Here is a 6,000-nt window from a genome sequence, read left to right on the forward strand (position 1 = left end):
CACTGCTGCACAAGCCTCCTCTCCACCAGCCAGAGCCATGGCCGAGGAAGGGAGACGGGAGACCACACATGCATTGCCAGCACCATGTTGGAGCCCTCCAGGCAGTGCATTTTTGCAGTGGCTTGTTGGAGGCTTAACGTAGGTGGCTTTACCATCCCCCGCCCAAGTTAGGCTGGCACATCATCACTACAAAGACCAGCCCCTCTATTAGGAAAATGAGCAGAGGATGAGCCCACCTGAAGTACCAGACGAACATGCAACATGAAAATCTGGAGGAAAAATAAGACTATGGACCAGATACACTAATACAAAGTGACTAAGAAATTTATGCAGAACTTCATTCATCAAGGTGTGAAATACCACAGGCGCATTAGTCAGACCAAAAGGCATAATCAAGTTTTCAAAATGTCCCTCTAGAGTGTGTTAAAAGCAGTTTTCCATTTATCCACTTATCCCCCTCATTGACCCAAATTAAATTATAAGCAGATCGAGGATGATTTTGTTTGGTAATTTTATTTAACTCCCTGAAATCCGAAAAAGGACGTAAGCCCCCATCCTTTTTCTTTACAAAGAAAAGCTAGTGGCCAATGGAGAGTGAGAAGGACGAATATGCCCTGTTTTTTAGACTGTCCTGGATATAATCTTTAAGGGACTGTCTCTCAGGAACCGTTAGAGTGTACCTACGGCTTTTGGGTAACCTACGGCCTGGGATAAGCCCAATGGAACAATCCCCTTCTCCATAAAGTGGTAACCTGTCCAGTCCCTCCTCACAAACTCATGTATGAAGGCAGGTACATCAACCACCTGAACAGCAGATACCTTCATGGACAAAAAGTCTCGACTACAAGAAGGATTCCATTTAATAATATCCCCCTTTTTCCAATCCACCACTGGGTTATGCAACCGCAATCAAGGGAAGCCCAACACCACTTGTGTCAGGAGGGATCCCATGAGATCCCCAATAGTCTTGGTGTGAAACAAACCAATTTTAATACATGGAAGTTACCCAATAGAACATGCAGATATGCACATCGCATAGCACATGGGTGGGGTGTTTGAGTGCTTTGTGAGTTGTGCCTGAGAATGTAGGACACGACTCTGTTGTCCATCTGAATGGACCATCACTGTGAGATTTGATCACTTGATATTACACGCACAAAGCCTGAGGCTGCACTACTGATAGAGTCTGATCACATCCCGTAAGATGTACGGTTATTATGGCGATGTCATGTGAGGCTAAATGACCAAATACATGAATGTCTCCACCTGCACACACGGAGCCCGCACTATTCAAGGCAGTAAGCTTGCAAATATTTATGTAGGTAATGTACACAAGGTTTTCCATATGTATGAAATAAGTGAAATGCAGGAGCGGTGAGCGGCACTATGATAGTAACTGAAGGGCGTTTGTTGTGGGTTATGGCACCTCCTGGTTATAAATCACCTGCATTTCTTTAATGGGTCATTGACAATATTAACCCACAGGCAAACAGTTTTTCCTGTCTACGCACATCGGTTTCTAACAGGAGAATTGTCAGAAGAATCACACATCCTCCCATGTGAGCAAATAAAGTAATACTGAACATCGGAGGAATTTATAATGCAAATGCCCCGTCCCATTGCAAATCGTGGCAGGAGGCAGAGAGGGGGCGGGAGCTCAGAGCACTGCTCCTGGCTCTTCCAGCCTCCTCCCCCTGCACAGAGGGACACCGTATATAGGCCAGGCGTAAAAACCCAGCTGATATACGGTCGTCTGAATGAGCCCTTATACACAGTCATGTAACTTAGTAGAGAACTGACCCTCCAGCTGTTTTCCCATCAGCAACACTTACTTTTGCAGCCTTTTGTTAACCCTGTCACAACTTTTTTTAAAAATTGTTGCTGCAATCAATTTCTAAAAGGAGTTCATTTTTTGAAGTTAAATGGAAAAATGTCTCACTTTCACCTTCTGATATGGGTTCTGTTCTATTGTGAATAAAATATGGTTATATGAGATTTACAAATCATTGCATTCTTTTTTTCTTTTTACATTTTACACAGGGTCCCACCTTTTTGGGAATTGGGGGTTGTACTATATTGTATATTACACATACAGAACATCTATGTGTATACTATCCTGTAATAGGAGGGGGCGGGACATGGGTGGAGCTAAGTTCCTGGGTGTTGCTCCACCCCCATCCAGCCCCCTCCTATTGCAAATAGTGGCAAGGGGCGGAGAGGGGGCGGGAGCTCAGATCACTGCTCCCGGCTCTTCCAGCTTCCTCCCCCTGGTCGTCTGAATGCGCCCTAAAAGGGATCCCCCTGTTTGTCCTGTGTTCAGAAACATACCTATTGTGGACCTAATCTTATATCTGTATGCACTACAGGGCCCAAACCGAAAGGAGAAGCCGGTGGCTTTCAGAACAGACATTTTGCTTGAAGGTGTTTTAGGCCCCATCGCACACTCGTAGAGCCCTTGAGCGGCCAAAACAATAGGAGAACCCCCCACAAATGACCCCATTTTGAAAACGAGACCCCTAAGGCCTCATGTCCATGGGCAAATTAAGAATTAAAATCCGCAGCGTTTTCCTGCACGCAGATCCGTGCCCCATAGGGATGCATTAGATACCCGCAGGTAGTTAAATACCTGCGGATGTCATTTTTCCCGTCAGGCGCGGGTCCCGCGTGCAGGAAAAAATCCAGACATGCTCCATTTTAGTGCGGGTCTCCCGCGGGGACGGCTCCCGCAGGCTTTATTGAAGCCTATGGAAGCCATCCGGATCCATGGGAGACCCGCACCTGAATTAAACTCACCTGCTCCGGACGGTGTGGTTCTTCCCTTCTTCGCGGCCGGATCTTTTTTCTTTGGCCCGGCGGATGTGCCCATACCTGCACCATCCGCAGCACGTGAGTTTATTCTTAGTTTTTAGCCTCATGTCCGCGGGGCAGGAGGGACCCGCTACGGATTCTACATGGAGAATCCGTAGCGGGCCTGATTTTCCCCGTGGACATGAGGCCTTAGCTAATTCATCTAGGAGTGTACTGCGTATTTTGCCCCCACAGTTTTTTGAATTAATCTAAGCAAACAGAAAGAAAAAACATTATGATTTTAAAATGACACAATTGCCAAAAAAAATTAAAAACAGTGTTTTTTTTTTTCTACTGCACACATATGAATGAATAAGTAGGCCTCCCTCACCCGGTTTCAGCAGCACTGGCATGTGTTATGCCAGAGTTTTGGCTGCATTTTTAGCACAGCTGAAAACACAGCCAAGGCTGCTGATTAAGAAAAAAAAAATCAATACTCACCTAGCAGGTTAAATTGCTGTCCCTGTCGCCGCTGTCGGGACCTTGTGAAGCCGGCAGATTGCTCTGATTGACTGAGTGACAGCCAGCTGAGGCAATCAGAGCCAGCGCTGGATGCATCCAATTATAGCCATTCAATGAATGAATGGCTGTGATCGACGCATCCAGCACTGGCTCTGATTGGCTCAGCTGGTTGTCACTCAGTTGACTCAGCCAATCAGAGCATTCTCTCGCTGGAGGTGGGGATTTTGAATCTCTATCACTACGAAAGTTCCCCTGCCTGCTGACAAGTCCCGAGAGTGCCGCCGGGGACAGCGAGATCACCTGTAAGGTGAGTATTGATTTTATTGACTCAGGAAGTGCAGCTCGGGTGTTTATTGCTGCCAAAAGCACGATACCAAGTTGTGCCGCATTTTCAACCACTGCCCATTTATTTCAATCAGCAACGCAGGGCTGAAAACGGCCAAAAATATAACATGCAATGCTGTCAAAGTGCCACGTTGAAGACTCTGCGTTTTCAGCCTTGTGTGAACAGCCCCTATGAGATGAATGAAAACATTGTACAGTGTTTAGCGCTGTGCTGTAAAAGGTTAGGCTGGCTTCACAAAGCTGAGAATCATGCATGAGTTTTGTGCATTGTTAGACACACAAAACTCGTGAGAATATGAACTCCATACTTCTGAATGGATCATACACATGAGCGATGTTTTCCCTCACTGTGATGCAGCAAGGGAAAAAATTGTGGCATGTTCTATTTTTCTACATTCCTTGGAACTCAAGACCCATTGATGTTAATGGGACCTAAAATGCATTATATGGCTCTCGCATGCCGTGCAATGTGAGGTTTCCAATTGAAATCAATGGGGAACACTGCCAATCTTTTCACAGAAGGGATGCTAGGAGATTTTGCCTGAAAAATCACCTCTCATCTGTGAGTTTAAGACGCGCGGTTAGCCTTGGGCAGCAATGAAGATGGAACTGGTCTGCTGTTATAGCCATCAGTGCTAGGAAATGACAAGTTGTGTGTTGGACGCGTTAGGAAGAGCACCAGTTTTATAAACGGCTGTAGTTTGCTTGGACTGTGCACTGGCTCTTCAGCAGAACCATTCTTAACATCCTCCTCTGACCACTTTCATCAATTACATTTCTGAAACTGATCCACAGAAAACTTGTCATGTGATCTCATCTAGCAATGCTCCAATCGTGAAAGGGCGGGGACTCAAATAAAGGGTCCGCTGAGTGTACATTTACTGCATGTACTATGCCTATTATATATACACTATACTGTAAACTTCATTTTCCAGTATATATGTACTGTATACTATTTGTACTGTATCTCTTTATATATATTATCCATACTAGTACATGCGCTGTACAATATATACATATACTGTTGCATGTACATTACCTCAGTCTTCTCAGTGCGTCTGCCTCTCCTGTGTAATGAGCTCCGGATTTGTTTCTGTTACTTCCCGTAAGCTTGTATATAGGAGGAGGCTGCCGTGTCAGAGATGATGGGAGTGTCGGTGGCAGATTCCCAGCAGCTCTGCAGTCTGTGGGCACAGAACACATCAGCCGGCCATCAATCACCGGGATACCCTGCAATATGATACTGTACGGAGCCGTGAACTGTGATAATATGCAGGAATACTGCGGGTATTTATCATCAGGAGATGTTTTACACCATATCCTACAATATGATACTGTACGGAGCCGTGAACTGTGATAATCTGCAGGAATACTGCGGGTATTTATCATCAGGAGATGTTTTACACCATATCCTACAATATGATACTGTACGGAGCCGTGAACTGTGATAATCTGCAGGAATACTGCGGGTATTTATCATCAGGAGATGTTTTACACCATATCCTGCAATATGATACTGTACAGAGCCGTGAACTGTGATAATCTGCAGGAATACTGCGGGTATTTATCATCAGGAGATGTTTTACACCCGCTTTCTGGCAGCTTTTCTTCTCTTCCTCAATTTAAGGGTGACTACCCACTACAGTTTTTTTCACTGCGAAATTTGCAGCGTTTTTTTTCTCTATGGGACTTGTAATGTTAAAATCGCGATCGCGCAAAAACGCGATTTCATGGTAAATTGCGTTTTTGCGCGATCACGATTTTAACATTACAAGTCCCATAGACCCCTGCAGAAAAAAAAAACACTGCGAATTTCGCAGTGAAAAAAAACTGTAGTGGGTAGTCACCCTTAAGATGCAACAAATGTATCAAATGTCGCACAATGCTTATAAATGTGTTGTATGATGTCTAGATGTGGAGACACTTTGTACACCGCCGGCTATTGGAGGGAGATGGCAACAGATTTTGCAACTTTATAAAAAGGTAACACCTTGCCCCCTTCCCCAGACACTTCTGAAAAGTGAAGAGGCGTAACATCTGTTCTTTTGGGTGCAGATAAATAGTGCAAATTACACCAGAAATCTGGCACAGCATCAATAATAAATGTGCTCTAGTGGACTGCTGAGCCTGTGTATCTAATCCTGTCATGTGTGATACTGTACTGCTGAGCCTGTGTATCTAATCCTGTCATGTGTGCTGCTGAGCCTGTGTATCTAATCCTGTCATGTGTGATACTGTGCTGCTGAGCCTGTGTATCTAATCCTGTCATGTGTGCTGCTGAGCCTGTGTATCTAATCCTGTCATGTGTGTTGCTGAGCCTCCGTATCTAATCCTGTCATGTGTGAT

At 45.0% G+C, this 6,000-nt stretch overlaps 1 protein-coding gene across 4 annotated transcripts in view; it reads right to left on the reverse strand.

The window, feature by feature from the left end:
• The window catches only part of LOC136627524 (von Willebrand factor A domain-containing protein 5A-like), a 329,030-nt gene extending 324,220 nt beyond the window's left edge, over window positions 1–4,810 (reverse strand). For all 4 annotated transcript variants that reach the window (XM_066602707.1, XM_066602709.1, XM_066602708.1 and 1 more), the window contains exon 1: window positions 4,694–4,810. The gene's annotated coding sequence lies outside the window, so the exon portion shown is untranslated. The remainder of the gene's footprint in view (window positions 1–4,693) is intronic.
• Window positions 4,811–6,000: the final 1,190 nt, after the last annotated feature.

This window comes from Eleutherodactylus coqui, chromosome 5 (genome assembly GCF_035609145.1).
Source record: "Eleutherodactylus coqui strain aEleCoq1 chromosome 5, aEleCoq1.hap1, whole genome shotgun sequence".
Classification (NCBI taxonomy): domain Eukaryota; kingdom Metazoa; phylum Chordata; class Amphibia; order Anura; family Eleutherodactylidae; genus Eleutherodactylus; species Eleutherodactylus coqui.